Source organism: Bactrocera neohumeralis, chromosome 2 (genome assembly GCF_024586455.1).
Source record: "Bactrocera neohumeralis isolate Rockhampton chromosome 2, APGP_CSIRO_Bneo_wtdbg2-racon-allhic-juicebox.fasta_v2, whole genome shotgun sequence".
Classification (NCBI taxonomy): Eukaryota; Metazoa; Arthropoda; class Insecta; order Diptera; family Tephritidae; genus Bactrocera; species Bactrocera neohumeralis.
Window position 1 is genome coordinate 28,528,034 of NC_065919.1, and position 14,034 is coordinate 28,542,067.

The following is a 14,034-nucleotide window of genomic DNA, read 5'->3' on the forward strand; positions in this document are numbered from 1 at the left end:
CTCTGCACCTTTGCACAAATGTTTCAAAGTTTAAGCCTCTAAAATTCCAAACGTTAGGATCCATAGGTATTCCCTTAAGTTCTTGAACCCTTGGCGAAGCAGAAATATACATACTACCTTTATATTTGTGGATATATTGAATATTTATACACAAATAAATCCAGTTAAGCAGCAAGTGACTGCAAGTAACCGGTTTGCGCCCATTTCAAAACGTATGTAACTTTAACTAGACTCGAAAATAAATGAAATAACCAAGAAACGGACCGCAACAAAGAAACGAATTGCGTGGCGAAAGAAAAACAAGACGAAGCAGAAGGCGCAAAGCAGAAATACCGCAAAAGAAAAACAGAAACAACAAAACGCATAACATGTCGACAACACAGGCGTACAACCAAGAAGACTACAGATCGAACAGCAGCAACAACAAGAGGCAGCTAACCAGTCAGCTAGCCACATGAAGAGCCAATCCGCCAGTGCATTAGCACCGAACCAGCGAGCGACCAAGCGAACGCGGCTAGCCCACAAGACAAACGAAAGACTTCAATTTAGTTTGGCGAAGACAACGAACTCGAACAGAGTTAGAGCTGTGCGCTAACGGGTGAAACGGTTTGTGAAAAGACCAGACCAGAGAGCGTTGAAAGCGTTTTAGGTACTGAAAGCGTTTTAGGCTAGTAAAACGAATTTTTTAAACGCTGCAAACCAAGCAGAAGTTGAACAAGTCAAGAAGTTGCTGCTAAAAGCGACTAAAACCAAATTTTAAGCAAATTTTGGCAAAGTGAAAGGGCGGATTGAGTTAAAATATTTACCCGTCCACATGCATAACGGTGTCGAATGCAAAGTGAAGTGAATAACAAAGCGAATTGAATTGAATTGAAAGTAAATATGGCCAATTGCATTGAATAGCGATTGTGTGTGCGACGAGTGTTGTGCGCGATTGAGTTTGCAGTGCGAAAAATTGCGATTTTGCGGAGGCGACAAGCAGCAGAGCGCTTGTGGTGTGCATGTGTTTGTGTACGAAGTGAAGACAGCAAATACGAGCGACTTGAAAGCGAGGTAAGCGGAAGAAAAGTGTGTTTCAGCTGCTAGTTGTGGGACTTACTTAAAACATATATTTGGATATACATACATATGTACATATATGTTTATACTTTACACCGCATCATGCTAAAATTGGCTTTGTGTTCTCGAAATGTATGTGTGTGCACTCTGTAGACGTTAGCAAAGCCAAAAAGCAAATTAAAAGCTGCGCTTACAACTTTATTGCTTTGAATATCTGTAAGCGCACACACCTATACACACACATTCACAACAAACACGGCGCTGGCGCTCACGTACTGTGTGTATATCGAAAGTTGCGCCGCGCATGCGCAGTTGCTCACATGCCGCAACACACATTTGGTAGCGGCAGAAGCGAAGCAGCAAAAATTATAAGAAATAATACAAAATAGAGCTGCGAAATAGTGCGGCGATAAAGCAATTGAAAAGTAATGCAAGCAATCTGCGCCAGAAAAACTATGCGTGAAAAATTATACGCCCGAGAGACGCTGCGAAACGAAAGTAAAATTATGCTTTTGTAGAAAATCTAAGAGTGAAACTAAAAGTCACATACCAAAGCAAAAGCACAAACACAAGGCAGCAGCAGAAAACTACAACCACTAGTAGACAAATATTTTTTTTTATAAATTTCTATGTGTGCGCGTGTGTGCGAGTGTTTATGCGCTGCGAATGTGGTGTACATGAAATGACACAAAAAAATTTGATTTGGAATTATGAAATCGCATTACCAAACAATACTTTTGGGTGAAGGGAAACGGAACAGGGGATAGAAAAGCTAGAAATAGTGAAAGGTAGCAGCAGAAGAGCAGGGAGCAGGCAAAAATATTAAACAACAATCCAAAAGTGTGAAACAATTTGTGAATTTATTAAAATTTACAAGCGTTCATCATCAAATCATATTAAAAAAAAGAGCGGAGATTTATGGAAAAAAATATTTTTCTGACAAACAACAATATTTTATCAACAAATCAGCGCAGAAGTGGGCATATACAAATATATACATTTATATGCAAATATCATAGCGAACTATGAGCTTTTCTAAAGACAAAGCGTCATGAGAAAGCATGCAGCTCGCCTCGGCAAGTTTGGCTTATAAGCTACGCAGATTTTGAGTTATTTACAGGAAAAAGAGCTAAAAATCTTTTTCTTTGTGTTTAGTGAAAGGAAAATCGAATTTGCAAATGTTAATTGTCGAAATTTGCATATTTTTGTTATTTCTTATCATTTCTTTTTGTATATTTTTTTCTTGAAGCTTTCCACGTTACTCATACCACCCGTGGGCCTTTATGTGAGAGGCAGAAAGAAATCAAATCGCTATGCATACTTCTCATACACAATAAAATATATATAAAATTGGTTTGTAATTCACAATTTAGATTTGTTATGAAGCACTTGCTTTCCAATTTTACTGTTGGCAATTTTCACATAAATATTTTCAAAAGAAATGAATAAATTTCTAAAAAATTGCATGTGTGAAGGCATGTTTATCTTAACTGATTGGCTTGTGTTTGCACAAACATGTAAACATACACACATGCCTACCAACATATGTGCATATAAATATGTATGTATATATGTATGTATCACAGCTGTCTAATTGTGAAAGTTATCACCTGCTCTGCGCTGCCGTTAGACCACCGCTACTCCAACTTGCAATATTTTCCGCTTTCGTTGTCGCCACTTTCAAGCGTGAAGTTAAGCGCGCTTCGCTAGAACTTTTAGTTTCTAGCGCATAATCGTCTAAAAGAAGTGAAAAGATCACACTTTTCTTTAAGCACGCGTCTTTAATCGGATTTACAGTTTCGCTTTGGCTTTCTTAGATTTTCTACAGATTTCTTGCTTTTGGTTTTAATTATTGAAACTCGTTTTCCCATTCGCTTATGTCGCCTGTTCGTGCGTTTTAGCATAGACTCCGGTAGACGTAATGATCTAACTAAAAGACACGAAGTGCCGAAAACAGAGCAAAAACCAATGCAAAGACGTTGCTTTGGCGAATCCAGTGGCCGCAAGTTTTAATAGAGAAACTTGTTTCTTGCATTTTCGATTTGTCTACTCAGGCAATACCGGTAATGTGAATTTTATGACCGAAAACTTTAAAGTTAAATCAAATTCAAAATGCGTAAACACGAACCCAAGCAGGTGTTTTTAGGACAAGGATCTGCAAAGAGATGGAAATTATGTGTTTATTTTGAATTTCAGGATCGAGTAAGTAGTACTAAGGTCAAGAAGACTTTATTTTCTTTTTTGATACAATTCTTGCTGATAATCTACTAATCTCATATAGTACACAGAACTGCATTTCAATAATTCTCGGCATATTGTACACAATAATAAAAACGTGTATGATTTATTTACGGCTTGAGTAGTCCTTCTAGTTTTTGGGCTGCATTTCAGAGCACAAATTTGTTCGAAAAGAAAACCACAATATGATATAACTCAGTTTTGTCATTGAAACCCGAGAAATTGAACTCACAATCGTTCGAAAATGGTCGCATTTAAATTACTTTAAGTTTGCAACTGAACCATCTTAGACTATTGTCGACCACAAGCCCTTGATATCGAGGTTCCTGCTGTGGGCATCCCTATGTATTTGGCATTTTATATATCTCATAATCTGCTAGGTTAGGTTCGCGAGCTACCACTCGACGGGTCTTATTAAGACAGATGTTCGTCCTTCATGTTACCCATTAACAACAGAAAAAGGATCACTAGATCCGAATGGTAAGACTTTCTAATTAAAACTTCGCGCGAAAACCAGATCGTCGAAATATTTTTTTCTAGGTTGGTATGACGGTCAGTGATATTTGTGCCAAATGTCACATTAAAATAATCGTTAGTGTTTATTATACACTTGCCTTTCTGATCTTCGGCGATTTTTGCGATGAATGAAAATATTCAACAAAGAAGTTCCTTTAAATTGTGTGTGCGGTATCAAATTTCTGCTGCCGGAACATTCAGAATGTTGGAAAAGGCCTTAGGCGATAATTTTTTTGTTGTTTGAAAACCATTTTGAAAGATCATTTGGGTCTAAGAAAAGTGAAAGCACGATTGGTTCCAAAATCACTTAATTATTTCGTAAAAACAGCGTCGCGTTAACTTGTGTGAAACAATGCTTTCCGACTACCAGGATGTCATGGAACCTATTATTACTGGCGCTCAGTCTCGAATCTATGCTCACGACCCGAAAACAGACGATCAATCGGCCGAATATCGTGGCAAAGATAAGCCGAAGCCCAAAATAACACGTCAAAACAGGTCAAAAATCAAGGTTATGTCGAAATTTGTCTTCGATTATCGAGGTGTACACGTAATTTCAGAGCATAAGACACTCACGTTTGGGAGAACTAAATTTTTGCTATCACTTTCCTCGCTACGTTGTCCTGAGATTCCTTACTCTCTTATTTACATCAAAAGAGAGCTTTGATTCACCAACTGCACTACCCGAATTCGAAATTTCTCGTGAAAACCTTTCAAAAATGTCTCTTTAAGCTCCCAATTACCAACAAGCTTAAGATCGATCTCTCAAAGGAATCATTATGGATATACGTATTATAGGTAATTGTTTTCTTTTGAACGTTAAAAACATTGCTACCTACTTAATATACCCTATTCAGGGCATAAATATTAAAGAAGTAATAAGGAAACATGAGGTCAAAGTAACTTTTAAAAAACAATAGCTACTAAATTCACAACTCTAGTAGGTTCTCGAATATACTAGACATAATTTCCAGAAGATCGAGAGGCATTTCCCAACTGATACTTCTTCGTGAAGAACAAAGGGAACACTAATCTCTTAAGAGTGCCCGCAGAGTGGACGCTTAAAGCCGAGCCGAGAGTTTACGTTCGACTAGGCTTTGAGCGTCCCCTCTCTGGGCACCTTTAGAAGACTCTTCTGCTATTATTACTTTTTTGTGGACCCAATATCTTTCAAAATGTCTTTCTCTTCAGTCTTGCCTGCATTGTCACGCTTCCTACTCTTCTGCTTACTTTCTACTACATTTCGTTACTTGCCAAGCCGTGTTTTATATTTTCCTCTTTTGTCACCATTTTCTTTAGCCGAAATTCGTGGTGGTGCATTAAAATTCCGTTCTCATCGAACCTGCTTAGCATACCCAAGTACATAATCGTAATTCACTGCCGTCTGCCAGCGGCACCTACCTTGCCCTTACACCGCCTCCACACTGTATGTAGTTTCTTCATTTATTTATATTTGCTTATTTGCTACGAAAAGCGTACGCGCAATCGCGCTTGCATGTGAACAATTTCCATAGATTTGTTTGCCTCCCCCTTGATACCCGCTCCGTCCTGCAATCACTTGTCTGCGCGCTTGTCTGGTTCATTGGCTGACAGTGTAACTTCAGCGTCTGCCAATTTTCGTCACTCAATTTGTGTGTCATTCACTCAGCTCAGTTAGTCAATGCGTGCGTGGTATTCGTGGCTCTTTAAATACGCGCTGTAGAATTGGGTTGTCTAACTGTTCAGGCAGCAATAATCTTGATTCACTCGTATTAGCATGCGAATTTCAGCCACATGCCGAGCAAGAAAATACAATTGCCCTCTTTGGTTGTTGTTATTGATAATTAGTGTTATTGTTTATTGTAAGTTTATTGTTTGCAGTCGAAGATAATTATGTTGGCTCAATCCGGTAATTAGTTATGAAATATAATGCAATTTTGATTATCTGAAAGTTTTGGACTCCTTAGTCCTTTATAATTTGTCACGATTGACAGATACGCGGTATAATCAGCTGTAAACTGTATAAGTCCCATGATTCTTTAGATACCTTCTGAAATCCACTCACATAACTGCCGCTTTATACAAGTGTGGTCTTGTTTTGGCGAAACTGCTACTTTTCTGGAGGAAGAGGTCGTCGAAAGCTTAATATTTACTCGCAGATGAATAACCCATAAATTGGTATTATGTAAAAGTTTAGCAATAACTCTCATTGTTATATAGATTATATATTGTATATCTCGAGTCTAAAGAACTTCCTCGGAGAGGAATCAAATCTGAATTTAACTTCTCCAAACCTTTTAAAAATATTTCCTAAACAAATGCTCCAGTTATTTCCAATACAAGTTACGCTGTCTGATAGAAGGTTTAATAAGGAGTGTTTTTTTAAGAAACTTGGGTTTCCAGAAGAAATAAAACGCATGTAATTTAATGTTATGACCACGAGAAAGTCATTAATGATGGCTCTATAGCGTTCCCCGTTGACTATTATGTTATGATCGGCATCATTTTAGAACAAATATGGATCAATGATTCCCTCTGTCCATAGAGGGACAAACAGAGACTTTTGGAGGATGTAACGGTTGTGGGTTATCATTACTCCAAATGCGCCAATGCTGTTCATTAACGTAACAATTCAACCAAAAGAGAGCTTCATCGCTGAACAAAATTTTCTTGTGACACTCGATATCGGTTGTCACCTCGTTTTGGCCCCTTTCACCGTACGTGCGATGGGCTTGATCGTCATTCGGCTTCAATTTTTCCACGAATTGGCTTTTGTAAGTCCGCAAACCAAGATCGTTGCGGAAAATCTTTGATCTTAGACTCGTTCGGGTCTTCTTCGATTCTCTGCTCCACAGCAGCAATAACAAAATCGGTGCGCATCGCGGATGATGCGCGTCATGTACTACAGTAAACGAAGTGCGAAACCGATACACCGAATATTGGACAAATTCAGGTCGTTTAAAAGTTCTTGAACTCAGACTGCAAATCCTGGTCCAATTGATTCAAATCTAGACTTCCAAACGCCACTAAGCAAATCAAATATTAAAGTTTAGGTCTTAAGATCTGTATCTTCTCATCAGCGTTCTCTGACAATTATAACATTAATGAGCGCGCGGCTCTTTTATCTATCCAAATTATAATCAAACATATAGTAAAACAATAAATGTAATTTTGAAGTCCCAAAAAGAACAATTCGTGTTCTAATTTTATTATGAATGTCGATATGCAATTGCGATTCGGCATTTATCTGAAAAATAATGATAAAAGCAATAATAAAGCAAATCAAAAATAAATGAGAGTTGTCCTATAGCAAAGCTTTATTTGAGCTTTTCCTCATCAGCAACATTTATGAACTGCACCAAACAGCAGCGCAACAACAAAGTGAATCATTGAAACGAATACTACATACATACAATACACACATACATATATGTATGTATATATGTACGTACTTATATCGCCGCCAACTAATGCATCCGGTGTTAAATTTCGTCCACCACAACGCATCAGCTCAGCAGTTCCTCTTCAAGCGAAGAATACAAATTCCTCACTTCGTCGATCTGCCACAATTGTATTCTTTCTTTTTCTCACTTGATTCAATGTAAATTACCTTGGCATACCAGCGGTGGTCAAGCTTGCTATTATTGTTGTTGCTGATGGCTCACACAGTCCAGATATTTTAACGTAATTCCACAAGACTTGGCCCGGAATGCCCCGCTTGAGTGCGGTTTTAATCAGTTTGCCGCTGAGCCATTCGTTTCTTCGCTTAATTAGCGGCGTCACCTTCATTTAACGGTATTTGCAATCAATTCTTTAACCATTTAAAACTCAAAATTATGACTCATTGCTAGAGCTTATGTATAATAATACATATAAACTGAGTAGCAAAATATGTATGTATGTATATTGACTGCGATGAATAATCAGACAAATAATTTAGGGATTGACCACTGATTTTCTTCTCGATTTAAATCTATCGGTTAATCATCATCATAAATGTGTATTCATCGATAAATTGGAATAATATTGCATCACGCCGTTAAAGGAATTGTCAAGCATATTTTAAACTTTCAGTAGGCTTCCGACAACAGTCACAAGCCCTCGAAGTTGTACAGAGTCTCCTTTTTTATTTTAAAATCTGCGTTCTTCACATTTTTTGCTACGCGTGATTTTGATGTGATTTTACTTTTCTTGTAGAGATTTCTTGGAAAAATCTCATTTCGAAACTCAGTTAGATGAATGTTAGATTGTTAAAAATGCCTGAAATAAATGGCGATGTTATTTCTAAAACAGTTTTGTGGATGATCTGTTAGAGTTAGATAACTCGGTTTTTAACCAAAGAACTATAATTTCCAACGAGTATAAAAAATAGCATTCCAATAGAAAAAACCGACTTGTGGTTTGGTATTAAGTACTATCGTTGGAAATATATATTTTTATGTAACACTATGCAGAAACCTTTGAAAGACCTTAACTATAAATTTGGCCAAACTTCTACTGCTTTTTTGTTTATGGTCTTGAATTGATTACATTTTAAAAGCTCTCTGAAGGTCTCATGGAATTTTGTTTTAAAGCAACACTGTCAAACTCCAAAGCAAATGAGTTGGCAAAGGCAGGAGCTTTCCTCAACGAATCCGAGGCGGAGCTAATACCAAGCCCGCTAGGATCGAACAAAGGAGAGATCAATAGACAATTTCAACAAGTTGCAAATAACAGGTGGAAAACATTACAAAATGCGTCATAACTAAACAATTATGGCCAACATATGACAGGAAAGAACCAACGACTTATTAAATAGGTCAAGAAAAAGTATCTACAGAGTAACAGCTACCACAACAGGGCACTGGCCATTTGGGGAACATGCGTCCAAAATGGGTAAGCCCTACAACGACATCTGCCGAGGCTGCGGAGTAGCAGGGAACAAGGAAACAATTTTCCACTTTCTCTGCGAATGCCCAGCTCTAGCAAAGATCCGACATAAAACACTTGGAATCCATCAAGCACCAAACCTTAAATGGATTTCCACCAAAAGCATATCGGACATAAGTAGTTTCATCGAAACCTCAAAATGGTTTGAGAGAGAAGTTGAAACGTAATAGCAGATACAGGAGGTTCTACGAATAGTGTATCAAAATGGCACATCAAGTGCTAATTGAGCCCGACAGATAACAGGGCTGCACCCCTACCTACCTACCTACCAAGGCTTGACTGCGGCAGACATTGTCATTTCAGCAAAGCTTACTGGGTTAAGGCGATATTTGCCTTAAGAGCCTGGATTGAACTCTTCTTAGGAACAAAAGTAAATAACGGCGTCCAATCGGATATTTTGTAATGCAGTTACGTTCACTGAAGATTTGCAACAGAACTATTAATATCAAAAATCGTGTCATAAAATAATTATATGAATCACCCTGTTCATTTTTTATAAGGATTAATTTACTTGCAAAAAGCTTTCTTAATCCAAAGCCATTACCTTAGCTGCTAAAGTGATTTTCGTAAATTTTCGTTGTGGCTAACCGATTTTTTAATTTACCGTTTTCTTAATTTCTTACTTTTTATTTGCCAAAAAGCTTGTTCTCCACTTTTGGCAATCACCGAACGATCAAGCCAATCACATTAACCAATTTAGTGTATGCTTGACTCAGCAGGAGCTGTGTATATTGTATATGTGGATGAATGTATTTGTATATATAATTATATATGTTTGTCGATATATTCATTTATTTGTCGATATTTTGCTTTATTATGGCTAACTGTTAGTTGCAACTCAATATTTGCTTCGATGAATGAGTATTCGCCGCTGCTGCTGTGCTGCTGCTGTTCGAACTACCGTTTTCCAAACATTCATGACAGCTTTTGAGCTTAGATTGGTTGTTGTTTGTTCGCCGCACGTCTCAACTCTGCTCTGCAGCGCTGCCACAATATTTACTTTCACTTTTGTTTTCAATTAGCACAGCAACGGGTTACTAACTGAAACGACTTGTGGGCACTGGCTGGCTGGAGGCACATACTTATGTATCTAACTATTTGTTGTATTAGTATCCATTAAACCAGTATTAAAATTAAATACTAATTAAAATAACTTAGCAAAAAAGATTAGGCATTAGATATGCTAGTTAGAAAACAGAAATGTATTCTTCGTTGGGTTAGTGTTTATCGATAATAGTATGACTTAAATATCGGTTTTAATCGATTTTGGTAATAAATTTTGCATTGATATAATTTAGTCAGATATTGAGGTTCGATTAATAACAGTTGAAAATTATACAACGAACTTTTTCCTTTTTTTATCGATTACGTATATAGTCGACTATTTTTCCTATAAATAATTATCATAAAAATTTAACAACTACAGAAGGATTAGAGTTCTGTATCGAGTATTAAAAAGATTGACAACGAAAACTAAAATTCTTCTATCGATTATTAAATTTATCGATATCAGGAATGTTCATACATATGTATGTACAATTATAATTAACAAAACTCTCCTCACCTAAAAACGCAAAGTTGTAAACTATATTTGCATAGTTATCGATTAATAAATTTATCGATGTTGGAAGCCTTTATATTTTATATTATGGTATATAAATACAGTTATTGGTTAAAAAAATGGTCGGGGTGGAAAGCATCCCAATTTTTGACCATATAATTATAATAACCGATAAAAAAGTAGCGATACTGAAAATCAATATTATAGCATACTTTTTCAGTTTAGTGATTTCGCTCTATGAGGTGGTGCCTACGTAAATAATAGAGACCGGCCATATCAAATACTAGTCAGCCAAGCTGAAAAGATTTTCGTTTATATATCTTCTTCTTCTTCTTAATTGGCGTAGACACCGCTTACGCGATTATAGCCGAGTTAACAACAGTGCGCCAGTCGTTTCTCCTTTTCGCTACGTGGCGCCAATTGGATATTCCAAGCGAAGCCAGGTCCTTCTCCACTTGGACCTTCCAACGGATGGAGGTCTTCCTCTTCCTCTGCTTAGTACAGCGTCGAATACTTTCAGAGCTGGAGTGTTTTCGTCCATTCGGACAACATGACCTAGCCAGCGTAGCCGCTGTCTTTTAATTCGCTGAACTATGTCAATGTCGTCGTATATCTCGTACAGCTCATCGTTCCATCGAATGCGATATTCGCCGTAGCCAATGCGCAAAGGACCATAAATCTTTCGCAGAACTTTTCTCTCGAAAACTCGCAACGTCGACTCATCAGTTGTTGACATCGTCCAAGCCTCTGCACCATATAGCAGGACAGGAATTATGAGTGACTTATAGAGTTTGGTTTTTGTTTGTCGAGAGAGGACTTTGCTTCTCAATTGCCTACTCAATCCGAAGTAGCACCTGTTGGCAAGAGCAATCCTGCGTTGGATTTCCAGGCTGACATTGTTGGTGGTGTTAATACTAGTTCCTAAATAGACGAACTTATCTACAACTTCAAAGTTATGACTGTCAACAGTGACGTGAGTGCCAAGTCGCGAGTGCGACGACTGTTTGTTTGATGACAGGAGATATTTCGTCTTGCCCTCGTTCACTGCCAGACCCATTTGTTTCGCTTCCTTGTCTAGTCTGGAAAGCAGAACTAACGGCGCGGGTGTTAAGGCCGATGATATCAATATCATCAGCATACGCCAGCAGCTGTACACTCTTATAAAAGATGGTACCTTCTCTACTAAGTTCTGCAGCTCGAACTATTTTCTCCAGAAGCAGGTTGAAAAAGTCACACGATAGGGAATCGCCTTGTCTGAAACCTCGTAAGACTCCCTTCGGGAAAATAGCCTCTAATGCGTCAGCAGACAACTCCGGAGTTAACAGCTACGTGCACAGACAACCAGCAATCAAGGCCACCTTTCGAAAATCGGCCAGAAGTCTCGCCAAAACCAAGCGACTTCACTTCTACTTCTACTGGGTTCCAGGTCCCAAAGTCATCGAGAGCAATGAAATAGTGGACGAGATTGCCAAGAGTGGTGTACGGCTAATACCCGAAAACGTTATCAATAATCGAATTGCATTATTTATAAGGTGATCTGGATCAGGTAATGGTAAGAAAAATCAAAACGTGATGGAACAATCCACCCGGGTGTAAAATTGCAATATTCATGTGTAAAGCGGTAAATCGGAAATATACAAAACTCCTACTGACACTCGATAGAATAGCACATCATTGAAATACTCACATTTGGGGGCCCACAGTATGAAACGGTGAAAGAGGTGTCGTTAGTGACACCGCAGAGTTTGGATAATGGATATCTACTTCTCATGGACTTCGTAACGGAACTCCATCTGGCTTCGAAAAGGCCAAAACTGGTCTATGGAAGGCTTTAGACTACCAGTCTAGTCTAACCTAACCTGAACTCACTTAAATACTGAGTATGTAAGTTATCGCACTTAGACATATTCGCCGAGGTATCCAAGTACTAGATTCTATCGTTATGAGCATTTAGCAGGCTTATTCCAAAAATTAATAAATAAAACCTTCTTACCAGGAGAATACTTCTGTGCAAGAGGGTCTGCTGGTTGCTATTTGCTATTAAACTGCTTTTTGGATCGAGAGCTCTCATCAAGAGCTTTATTTCGCTCAAATGGAGGTATTAGACGTAGGCGCAAATAGTTTTGCTTTCCTTTTTTAAAATTCTAACCACAAACTCTCAGTCCGTTTACTCGTACCTTAAGAATTTAGGATTTATTTTTTGTGATAGAAATTTATGAATATAATTGATTGAAGATTGATCGCATACAGCAGGTAAATATGTATGTACACATCCCCGGCAACAAAAAATCCATTACTTCAATTATTGTTTTCTTAGCTACTTACTTGTTTTCTAGCTTAACTCGTTTAACAAAAAAAAAAGAAAGAGCAATCAACTTCAGACAAAGAGAGTAGTGGTCGCGGAATTGACAATTTCCTCTATTGATTACCAGTTTAAATAATATTTTTGTGGTCGGTTTTCCACTTTTGAAGTGATTGTCCAACCATATCCGTATAAGGAAATGCAAGTAACACTTTCTATTGAAATTAAAGAAATAAAAAGTTAGCAACACAAATCGCAACAAAAAGTAATGACAAAGACTTATTCGACGTAACGATACAGTTACGCGTGGACAACAGCTACACTTCGCGAACACTTACTTTCGACGTCAAGGCCTTTGACAGCTTTCAATTGAATTGGTTCAATAGAAAAAAATGCTGAAATTGACTTTGTTGTATGCCAAAGCCGTCCGTGAGTGGGTGGGGTGCGCATGTGTAGGTGAAGTAACAAAAGTCGTACCAGAAGTGTAATTGAAGTAGTTAATCGAAACACTACGATTGCGTAAGCTATGACTGGCCCGAAATTTCAGCAAGCTCTACATTGTGAGGCTCCACAAAGGGCAGGCGAGTGGAGAAAAATGGTAGGTGGTCAGCATCGCGCTTAAATTGTGTTTGATACATATTAGATAAACTCCTATACACACATAGCATATATTTAAACCGTTTCGAATATGCAATGCCCACCTCCACTACGCTCGAGCCAATCGACAATTCCAAGCAATATAACTCGACCTAAATCGCCTGCAGCTGGATTATTTTGGCGTTTTTTTTTTTATTTGTTGACTTGACTTGTGCATACTTAAAAGTATAAATATGTATGTATGTATATAAAATAATTGTGCTGCAACCAATTCGATTAGTTGCCGATCGAGTTTGGCTCGCGCATTCAAAAGTGGCATAACGTTTCCGAGCTTTTTATAAAGAAATAAGAATATTTATGTACGTGTATATTCACACAAATTCATACCCCTTATATATTTTACTTTAATGGCAGTAGAAGTGTACATATATTCTTGTGTCGACGTCAATTTAGCCTCATTCTTAGAGGAATTTTCGTTTGTGAATAAAGCAGAAAGATATACTTGTAATATTGTATGAAACCAGCGAGCTTAAGATACTGCCAAACGAGATTCCGAAGTTATGATAGATTTTCAGCAAGTGCGAAGACTGTATTGAAATCTTGTAGTTGATAAAAATTGTAGAATTCATACTCGTGACAACAGTAAGGAGTTCCTCTAACTTTTTCTGCATTGAATGAGATCCTAGAGAGTTCGCACTCCAAACACGTAAATGCCTACTTTACTCATTAATTTCGTCAGAAACTATGACATAACGGTAAACACTATATACTATAGCGCAAAATGTATAAATGTAAGTTTAATTACCAGTATGCGAGTTTTGGAAATAAAATACCACGATTCTTAACTTTGGTT

General features: G+C 37.7%; 1 protein-coding gene across 1 annotated transcript in view; it reads left to right on the forward strand.

Annotated features, from left to right (window-relative positions):
• The first annotated feature begins 582 nt into the window (after positions 1-582).
• LOC126767993 (chitin synthase chs-2) overlaps positions 583-14,034 on the forward strand; it is a 50,432-nt gene continuing 36,980 nt past the window's right edge. Inside the window, exon 1 of the mRNA XM_050485837.1 lies at positions 583-1,053. The gene's annotated coding sequence lies outside the window, so the exon portion shown is untranslated. The remainder of the gene's footprint in view (positions 1,054-14,034) is intronic.